Source organism: Pogona vitticeps, chromosome 5 (genome assembly GCF_051106095.1).
Source record: "Pogona vitticeps strain Pit_001003342236 chromosome 5, PviZW2.1, whole genome shotgun sequence".
Lineage (NCBI taxonomy): Eukaryota > Metazoa > Chordata > Lepidosauria > Squamata > Agamidae > Pogona > Pogona vitticeps.
In genome coordinates, this window is record NC_135787.1 from 163847773 (window position 1) to 163858774 (window position 11002).

The window sequence follows — 11002 nt, forward strand, 5'->3', positions numbered from 1 at the left end:
AGTATTGATTCACCAAAGTTCCATTGATTCAATAGGTCTAGTTTATTTGGGATTTAAAAATGGATTTAGCCCTTAGTTTGGAAAAGTGTATTAACCTATAAGGAGGCCCTGCTTACATTTTTTAATTTTTGTAAATATGACTTATCCTGTAGGATAAGTTATTCATCTCAGCTCTACCAGCCTACCACATTGATATGCTGAGTGTGGAAAAAGGAACTTGATTCCACTGTCAACTGAGAGACTGGCCCACCTGCATACCTGGATGGGCGCCCAGGTGTTCATGTTGGCTGACCAAGTAAGAGTTAAATACATAGCTGAAGAAACTTGTGGATTGGGGTAGATGACCTCTGAGAGGCCTTCCAACTCTATGCTATGGAGATGAAGGGAAGAAATCCCCAACCACACTAAGCTTTATTTCTCTGACTCTAGACTGGAGCCAATAGATTAAGGCAATTAGACAATAAATATGTAGTTTGTAAAGCTAGAGGGTAATGGGTAATGGCTGTCCTGCAGTGGGTGCCCATGAAGACAATATTGTCTCTGAACTATTCTCTCTCTGTGTCACAACAAATTAGGGACACTAATTTCTTTCAAGAGACATATTGGAAGAAGCAGATCACTGGGCCATCTAACTGTTATTTTGCTCCCAACACTAACTAATGCAGGGTGTAACTTCCATGATGGGCTTAATTATCCTGCACTTTTAACTAGAGGGAAAATCTGTTTCCTTATCTTAGCTGGTGATCAGTAAATATCCTAAAGCATAAAGATGGATAGCCTGTGTAATTGTTTTCCTAGTTACTGCATGGAGTTCCTGCAGATGTTGATCAGTAACAAATGGTAAATGCATAATTTTTGAAGGTTCATACTAAGATAACTTCTAATAACCAACAGGCAAAAATTCAATTCATCGTTTTCATTTCCAGTTAACTATCCCCCCAACATGCACACAAAGGAGAAAGGAGAAAGGTAATTTGTATTTATTTCATATTGGTTAACTTATATATGTCACCAAATAAAAAGTGTGCTGCTTATATACTGCCCCATAGTGCCTTAAGCACTCTCTGGACATTTTATTTATTTATTCTATTTATATCCTGCCTATCTGGTCAATTAAGTTTACCAATTACCACTTCACTCTATATATTTATTTGTTGTTGTTTAGTTGTTAAGTCATGTCCGACTCTTCATGACCCCATGGACCAGAGCACGCCAGGCCCTCCTGTCTTCCACTGCCTCCCGGAGTTGGGTCAAATTCATGTTGGTAGCTTCGATTACACTGTCCAACAGTCCTCTGTCGTCCCCTTCTCCTCTTGCCTTCACACTTTCCTAACATCAGGGTCTTTTCCAGGGAGTCTTCCCATCTCATGAGATGGCCAAAGTATTGGAGCCTCAGTTTCAGGATCTGTCCTTCTAGTGAGCACTCAGGACTCATTTCCTTCAGAATGGATGTGTTTGTTCTCCTTCCAGTCCAGGGGACTCTCAAGAGCCTCCTCCAGCACCACAATTCAAAAGCATCAATTCTTCGGCAGTCAGCCTTCTTTATGGTCCAGCTCTCACTTCCATACATCGCTATGGGAAAAACCATAGCTTTAACTATTCAGACTTTTGTTGGCAAGGTGATGTCTCTGCTTTTTAAGATGCTATCAAGGTTTGTCATCGCTTTCCTCCCAAGAAACAGGAGTCTTTTAATTTTGTGGCTGCTGTCACCATCTGCATCTTTCTTTGCGGTCAGTTCTAGAAGGTGTAGTAAGTCTTCATAGAATTGGTCAATTTCAGCCTCTTCAGCATCGGTGGTTGGTGTATAAACTTGGTTTACTGTGACATTTAAAGGTCTGCCTTGGATTCGTATTGAAAGTATTCTATCACTTTTGAGATTGTATCCCAGTATAGCTTTTCTCACTCTTTTGTTGACTATCAGGGCTACTCCGTTTCTTCTATGTGATTCTTGCTCACAATAATAGGTATGATAATTGTCTGAATTGAATTCGCCCATTCCCGTCCATTTTAGTTCACAGATGCCCAGGATGTCAATGTTTATTCTTGCCATCTCCTGTTTGATCACATCCAGCTTCCCAAGGTTCATAGATCTTACATCCCAGGTTCCTATGCAGTATTTTTCTTTGCGGCATCGGACTTTCCTTTCACTTCCAGGCGTGTCTGTAGCTGAGTGTCCTTTCAGCTTTGATCCAACCATTTCATTAGCTCTGGAGTACTGTACTTGTCCTCCGCTCTTCCTCAGTAGCATGTTGGATGCCTTCCGACCTGTGCGTCTCATCTTCCAGTGTCATATCTTTTAGCCTTTTGTTTCTGTTCATGGGGTTTTCTTGGCAAAGATACTGGAGTGGCTTGCCAGTTCCTGCTCCAGGTGGATTGCATTTAGTCCAAACTCTCCACTATGACCTGTCCATCTTGGGTTGCCCTGCATGGCATAGCCTATAGCTTCCCTGAATTACTCAAGTCCCTTCGTCACAACAAGGCAGCAATCCATGAAAGGGCTATATATTTATACTGTGTTCCAAATGCAAGGGAACATAACTGATTATTTACACTCTTTTGTTTTATGTTCTTCGGGGCTGATTTTTATTCCCATTTTCCTTTCCAAACTAAGCCATTCTAAATCCAGATTTACATTTATGCTGAGGGTTTTCTAAATTGCTGCTGCAGAGGCAAGCTGCCCTAATTTCGATGAAAGTGCTTTAATGCCTTTTGTTTTGCAGCTTATACATTTAAATTTAGTTTAAATGAGAATAACGCTGCTATTATTGTTCTACCAAGGGCCATGAATATGCCATTACTGCCTGGCTGAAATCCTGTTGCTCTTATACACGGGTAGAAGGCACATGGCGTAACATTCACTCATTTCCAGCTGGCAGTTAAAGAGTCCCTGCTGAGAGTGTGCACCAAGTCAGTGAATGTGGGTGCCCTTGTGGACTGCAGCAGAGACTCTTTAACTGCTGGCTGGAAGTGAGTGAATGTTACACTATTAGCATTCCACCTGTGTAAAAAGCAACCAAATTTCAGCCAATGAATAGGAATTAAGTTACTTGGTAGTGCTTTCTAGCTGCTTTCAAAGTGTTGAGAGATTTTGAGAAGTATCTGAGACAAAATTTTTCATATTTTATACTATTCTCATATCAAACAATAAAAAGTGTAACGAGTAAAGTGATGCATTATTTGTTAAGTATTCATACATCCTTATGTCATAAACTTGACCATATAAAGAATCCCATTCAGCCAAGAGACTCACTGGGCAGTACTGAGCCAGTCACTACTTCTAAGTCTGACCTAGTTTGTTGTTGTGATGATTAACTGGGGAGGGTGGATAAATATACAGTATATGCTGCCTTTAGCTCCATGGAGGAAAGACAGGCTAACAATGTAATGAATACCTACCTACCTACCTACCTACCTACCTACCTACCTACCTACCTACCTACCTACCTACCTACCTACCTACCTACCACCTAGGGGTACAAGATTTGCACCTGTGTACTTGACTTACTGTCAATGTTCAGAATTTATCCTAAGAAAACACTTGCTTTCTCAAACTGGTTTTGGCTAACTTCAAAATTTCTTAGATAGTTTGCTAGAAGAAGAGACTGCAAACTTGCTATGAGTTTTACTTTGGGAAAACATTTGGGCAGCTTGTGTGTAGGAGGAGGACTCTTCTCTAGTTCTCGTGAATTGTGCTAGGTATAGTTCAGTGTGTCGGCATTATGGTGGCCTTCCACTTTTGAGAAATGCACTTGGTGATATTTTAAATCAAACCTAACTGCAGGACTACAATAAAAATGGCATTGCATTGAAAGCTCTTCTCCCTTCCAATTGCAGCTTGGTTGTTTTTTTAAAATGAAAAATTAGGGAACATGTACATGGCAGTTTAATCTGATACAACTGCAGTCAACTTCCATCTTGTTTTGAGCATAGGCTGAGCAGATTGGGCAAAAGGTAGACATGTGTGCCAAAGGGAGCCAAACCTGGATAGATTATGGATTTGTACACTACTGCAGCTGCTTACAGCTTTGAAATCATTATGACCAATGACACATGAAAAGCTGATACTGGCTTGGCTCTGTGTACAGCAGACAACATTGAATGACTTTCATATATTCTGCCCAGCCTATTGTCACATAGATAAATTAGCACAATCTGAATGGAAACCGTAGCAACTATGGGCTTAAATTGCTTGGATGAACAATTCCAAAATGTCCATACAGAGTAACCAGCATTCCAGAGTCAGTGGGGAAAAAACTGATTTTTCTATCCTTGTCACTCCATTAGGGACAAAAAGAACACACAGAAAGGGTTAACAGTATCACTAGTAATTGCAGGCACTATCTCTAGTCACACCTCAGCAGACCCTAAACCAGGGGTCTTAAACTCAATTTATCTGGGGGCCGCTGGAGGCAGAGTCTGGGTGAGGCTGGGCCGCATCAGATTTTCTGCCAAGCAGAGCAAGAGCCTGAGGAAGCCACCTGGAAGTTTCCTTAGCCTTGCTGGAGCTCCGAGGAGGGGGGGGCATGCAAGGCCTTGTCGCCCAGCCACAGCCCCCTCCGGCTCCTTCTTCACCACCACCACCAGCGGCAGCAGCAGGATGAAGAAGTGGAGAAGGGAGGGAGTGTGCCGGTGACCGCCTAGTGGGGGGAGGAGGGCACAACATAATTTTTTTAAAAAACCCTCACAGAATTCACCTTGCCAAAGGAGAAAAGCCCCCACTGGTACCCACAAAATTAAACAGAATGGGGTGGGGCCCCTACAGGTGTGCATGTGCACATGCACATGCACATGCGCACACACACACACGCACGCACGCACGGAGGTCTGGCAAATTTCCTCTGAGGGCCCCCCTCAAAAAAAAAAAAGGCCTACTCAGCAGTAGCTACTCCCACCACGACAGAGGAGCAAACTTTGTGAGGTGAGTCCAGGCAGCCTCCAGAGCCGAGGCTGCTGAAGCAGGATGAGGAGGAAACACTGCTGGCCGGGCTGGTGCTGGGGGTGCAGAGAGAGAAAGAAAGCCAGAAAGCCACTTCCCTGGAAGAGGTGGTGGTGACAGCGGCAGCTGCTGTTGGCAGCTTGGAGGCGCTCTTTGAGGACAGGATGGGAGCGAGTTCCGCTCTCAGACATCGCTCAGCAGTAGCTCGGGTGCTTGGGGAAAACGGCCAGCAGCGCGCCTCGTTCTCTGACTCTCCCCCAAGACAGTGCCTCTTGCACCCTCCATCCAGAACTGCAGCCTGCCAGCCTGCAAGACAGGCAGGCTGGCTGGCAGGCTGCAGTTCTGGATGGAGGGTGCAAGAGGTACTGTCGTGGGAGAGAGCCAGCGAGCAAGGCAAGGCTTTTTTTGACTCTTGACAGCAGAGGACCTGTGGGGGCCACAAACTATCATCTGGCGGGCTGCAAATGGCCCCTGGGCTGCATGTTTGAGACCCCTGCCTAAACCTTGTTTATAATTCTACTCCCTGCTATTCTTCCCTGTCTACTACCCTCAATGTTTACACATACCATTAATTTCAACTGTTGAGAAAGCCAATATTCAAAATGCACATCATTCAGTCAGAAGCATACTTGTTAATAAACTTCTCCTGTTCAGATTTTGTAATTTGAACTTCCCTTGTTCCCACCATATAGGTTGCCGACTGCTTTTCCCCTTCTTGCTCTCATTATTTTGGAATTTTGGATCCTTCTAAGGACAAAGAAGGGAAATATTTGGGATTTTTTAGACTACAACACCCAGAATCTCATATCCACCATGGCCAGTTAGAAATCCAAAATATAAAGATGTTTTCCATCTCTGTCCAAGAGCATTCAGAACTCAATGATATTTTGGGACAGAATGTTAACATCATTGGTGGACAATTTAAAAAAGAAAATAAAAGATGAAAATGCAACATATTTTAGTGAGTTACCTCCCCTGTTTCCCCGAAAATAAGACAGGGTCTTATATTAATTTTTGCTCCAGAAACACATTAGGGCTTATTTTCAGGGGATGCTTTTTTTTTCATGTACAACAATCTACATTTATTCAAACAGTCATGTCCTCTTATGGTTGCTGCACAATGGTGGAGGGCGGGGTTTCACTTAACTGGGGCTTATTTTTGGGGTAGGGTTTATATTACAAGTATCCTGAAAAATACTAGGGCTTATTTTCAGGTTAAGTCTTATTTTCAGGGAAACAGGGTACACTCATCTGTTTCAGCAAAACCACAAACAAAAGGACTGTGATACCTTTAAAAGCAACAAATTTATTCCAGTGGGAACTTTAGTGGATTGCAGTCTGCAGACATTTCCACAGCACCTGAAAAAACTGGGTTGCAATTTCCAAAAGCTCACATTGAAATAAATTTGTTACCCTTAAAAATGCTACAATGCCTTTTGCTTTGTTCTTTCTTTTCTGGTTTTGCCATATATTGTGTCACTCTAGATTAGACAAGAGGCCTGTTTTGACCATCATTGTCCTTCTGACAGTATCTTGCACCAGATGGTCCACAGGAAGATACAAGAAAACCTGTTGTGAACCATTACATGTTCACTCACCTTGAAGATGAAGCTGCTTCCCAAGCTACTTGTACATTCATGGGTAATTTATGTCCTTATGACAGAAAAGTATATATTTTACTTTATAATATTGTTTTTATCATCTTGCATAGAAAGGGGCTACTTTGATTAAACCATGATTTAGGCTCGATGTTAGTTCTTCTTCCAGATGGTGAAACCCACCCTCTTGGTGTTTGTTATATTATACAGCTTCAGTACTGCAATATCCTATGTCAAGTAATGGAAATGAACAAATAATATGACACTCTGGAAAGGTAATTGACTTTGTTTCCTTTTGCAGTTGGTTCCATTTGAAAGAACATGTGTGAACCAGGTTTATAATTCCTTTTCCAGTTGCGTGACAATTAATACTACCAATTGCCTTTTGCCTCTTTCCTCAGATACCAACTGGCCAGGACCCAACTGTGATTTTAGTGAGACCATCTTTTTATCTGAAACATGGGATAGAGCATGGGACTTTCCATTACTAAAACCCAAGGCTCTTGGAACAGTTCAAGATTCCTGTGCCTGCACTAAGTGCAGCATAATCCAAAAAAGGGAGTGAAACAATGATAATATGTAAATGTCTTTAAGCCATGCATTACATGCTAAACTCAATCTGTTCTTAACTCTTTTGGCAAGCTTTCTGGTTTCTAGCAGCTTCGTTTACAGCGAAGTTATGGTCCAGTAGACTTACTGTCATGCTTAAACCAAGAAAAACTGGGCTCAAATTCCTTCTGACTCATGGATTCAGGGCTGTTTCAAATAACCTTTTTTAAACTTGTGCTGATCCCTGACTACAAAATACTGAATACAGTGTAAACGTCTTTTTATACACTTGCATTTGTTTACATATATAGCACATATGCTTATTTTTATTTCACTTTGCTTTGATTTGTTCTGATGCAGGATCTGTTCCTGTAGATCCTAGTCCTGCATTGTTCCTTGCTGTACTTTGTAGATCTGTGTCATTTGATACTTTCTTATCTACATTTTTTGCTGCTCAGTCTCCGCCCCTCCATCCCCCGTGGATGAGTAAAAAAAAGACAGAAGAGAGTGAAATAGGCTGGAGATGGTACAAAAGGTGGGCAAAAGGGGAAGGCGGTCCGTTGAGAGTGAGAAATCAGGGAGCAATTCCAAATGCGTTTACCAAGACAATCCAATATATCCCAGTACATCCAGCAAGAAATACCCTCCCCATGTGTTGACACAAATACCAGGATGATGTAGTCAAATCTTCAACCACAAACACAGACAAAATATGGCAGAACAGCCCTAAACAAACACTAGAACAACCAGAGATGACTCCACTATGTAGGCATGTCTTAGTCACTTCAGGAGCTAAGTGACAGGGAGTGCTCCCAGGCCTTGGGATATCTCTTACCTTTCCTTGATGGGAAGACAGGGTCCAGGCTCTTCTGCTAGAGGGAAGGGGCAAGCAGAGAAAGGAGGAGGTGCTCCTTAATGGCATAGATGGCAGTTCACTGAAAAAGCTCTCCTTCTATTGATCTGCAGGGCAAGGATAATCTGTGTACGGACTGAGCCATTGCCTGGTCTTGTATCTCAACAGCGTTTTGAAAAGATACCAAGCCTGGCTATGTAAGATGCAAGAGGCCTATTTATTTCCTTTTTGCTTCCTTCTTGGTTTTTGGAACACTCTTCTATTTGGTGAGGAGTTAAGAAGTCTCCCTCAGCCCTGCCTGATACATTTTTAGCCTCTTTGATTACACTTCCTTGCTACGGTCTAACAGACTACCTGCTTCTTATTTAAAAGTGATTATTTGTCCTGATCTCCAGCTATTTGTTCTATAGATCTCTCTCTCTTTTTCAAGATCTCTCTCAAGATCTCTCTCAAGATCTCTCATACTGTTCAATTACTGATGGAAAAGACCTTACAAGTTGGTCTTTTCCATCAGCTTTGAATTTTTTACTGTTTAAAGTACAAACTTTTGGCCTGAATAAATTACTGTACAAGCCCACATAACTGCTGAAGGGGAATTCCCCATCTTGCTTGTTTTGCTTCTGACAGCCTTCGTTAGCCAATGGTGCAACTCTGCACTGACTGCAGCAATGGCTGGCAGAGATGTCTCTCTAATTAGGTCTTTGGCTGCCTCCTTGCTGACTCCGTACTTTCTAAAGTTTCCAGCTTTCCCCCTTCAGGCCATTTCTCTCAATTCCTGATCCCTCTCAAGTTTAGCATCACGGATGATATGAAGTCTCTCCTCCCCTATTTCTTTCATTTCTGAATTCTGTCACAATTTGTTTTTTCTTACAGTCATGCTTACTAGTACAGGAACATACAAAAATATGATAGGAGATCCTTTACCTGTGTTAGATATGTTGCTTTTATTTCAATTTTCTTCTCCAGACTTTCAGTTCATCCATGTCTCTTGCCAAGTCTCATATGTTCCTATTAAAGGAAAGGTTTGTTTCCTGCTCACATAATGTTTTCCTTGTAGCCTGAGCCAGTCTTTCAAACCAATATGGCTGAGGAAACGGACGTGCAAATGAAGCCCTGTTTTTCTTGGGGTGAACCCTTACAAAACAAAAACAAGCCAATTTGCAAAATGCAGATTTGGGCAGGCCCATGTTAGAATAAACAGACTGCCTGTTACCTCTTAAGAGAGCTCAACTGCTAGTGATATGTTAACCAAACTGTCTACTTTGGGGAATATGTCTGAGAGTGAGGCCATTCGTCTATCCAGATCTCCATAGTTCACAATGATTGGCACCAGTTCTCCCTGGAGTGTTTTCAAGTGAACTTGGCAAAGTTGGGCTTTTTGGACTACTAGGTGCTAAGGGATTCTGGACGTTTTTGTCCAAAATCGCAACTTTATTCTTATGACAGGTTTTGGCTCTGAAACTGGGGTTTTGGGGTCCATTCCCCAGAGCTTATGCTTGAATGTGAAATATGAATAGGATGCTGCCAATCTGACAAAGCAAGCTTTTAGCTCCAGGGCATGCCATTTAGACATGTTCAGAAGCACTCTGTATGTTTTGTTGTATTGCATAATCTAGAACTGCAGCAGCAGCAATTCAGCCACCAGTTGTAATATTTTTACATTTTATGTCTGTCAATTGCACCATTTTATATCTGTCAATTGCACCATAATTGGATGAGTTCACCCCCTTCAACATCAGGAGGGCCTATCCCTATATCTCACCCTCTGGTCCTCAGGGACTGGAAGCTTGCTAACCTAGCAGCATACATACCACTAACCTGTAGCCTTCTCCCAAATGAAGGGTACTGTAAATCCCACTGAATGTGCAGTGGTTGTAAAGTGAGAGCCCCCACCAGCTTTTTTCCTCCAGTCCTTAATAAATAGCAAAGTCAGTGTGTCCCAAATAGCAATGCCTGCATACAGGAGACCTTTCCTTGAGCCTGGTTGCTGTTAAAGGCACAAAAGCAGGTCCATTCATTGTTTAAAGCCATTTGGCAATGTTTGCTCTGTAATCTTGAAAACAATATGAGAGACCTTTGAGGACTTTACAGTCTTCAGTTTGCGAAGAATGATAAACACATAGTGGGGCAATCAAATTATTTTGAACGCTTGATGCAATGGTTCTGCATCTTTAGATATATGTAAATATATAGAACCAAATAACATACATCATTTAATTTAAAATATGGGAAGCAAACTGTGCTATGGTGGTGGATCATCCTGTTCATTCTGCTGAGTGGGGGCCCTGGACTTTGCGCCAAAGTCCTGCCCTATTAGTACACATGTATGTAAATAAATGTTATACCAGTGGTTCCCAACCTTTTTGGAACTGCAGCCTTCTTTAATAATAGCCAAGTAACCTGTAATCCCACCATCACATTAGCACAAAAAAGTATTTTAATGGGGTAAAGTCATCCCTTCTCAGAATGTAGAGGCTTCTTTCTCCCCCAAATGGCCTGTTTCTCATAAATACACATACTGTACATACAAATATACCAGTCTAAAAGGTCAAGGAAGAAATTACTTAACAAGGGGTACAACACACATAAGGCAATCTGTGACTTCCCAGAAAACACTTTGTGACTCTCTTGTGGTTGTGACTCCAAGATGGGAAACACAGTGCTAAACACATTCCAGAAGCAAAGGAAAGACTCCTTAAGCTGGAAACCTGAGGTCTCCGTGCATCCATTCCCACTGCAATGTCATTCATCATGTTCATACTTCAGGTTACAAATCCAAGTACTTTTCCTCTGACTTATAAATCCAGCTTTTCAAGGTTGACTATAGGGATAAGCAGCACCCTGTGTATGGAGAATTAGTGTAGGGGAATCGCCCCAGAGGGAGACCACAGCTGCGATACAAGGATATCTGCAAGCGGGATCTGAAGGCCTTAGGAAGAGACCTCAATAGATGGGAAACCTTGACATCTGAGCTTTCAGTCTGGAGGCAGATGGTACATCACATCCTCTCCCAATTTGAAGAGACCCTTGTCCAGCAAGCCAAGGCAAAGAGGCAGTCCCAAACCC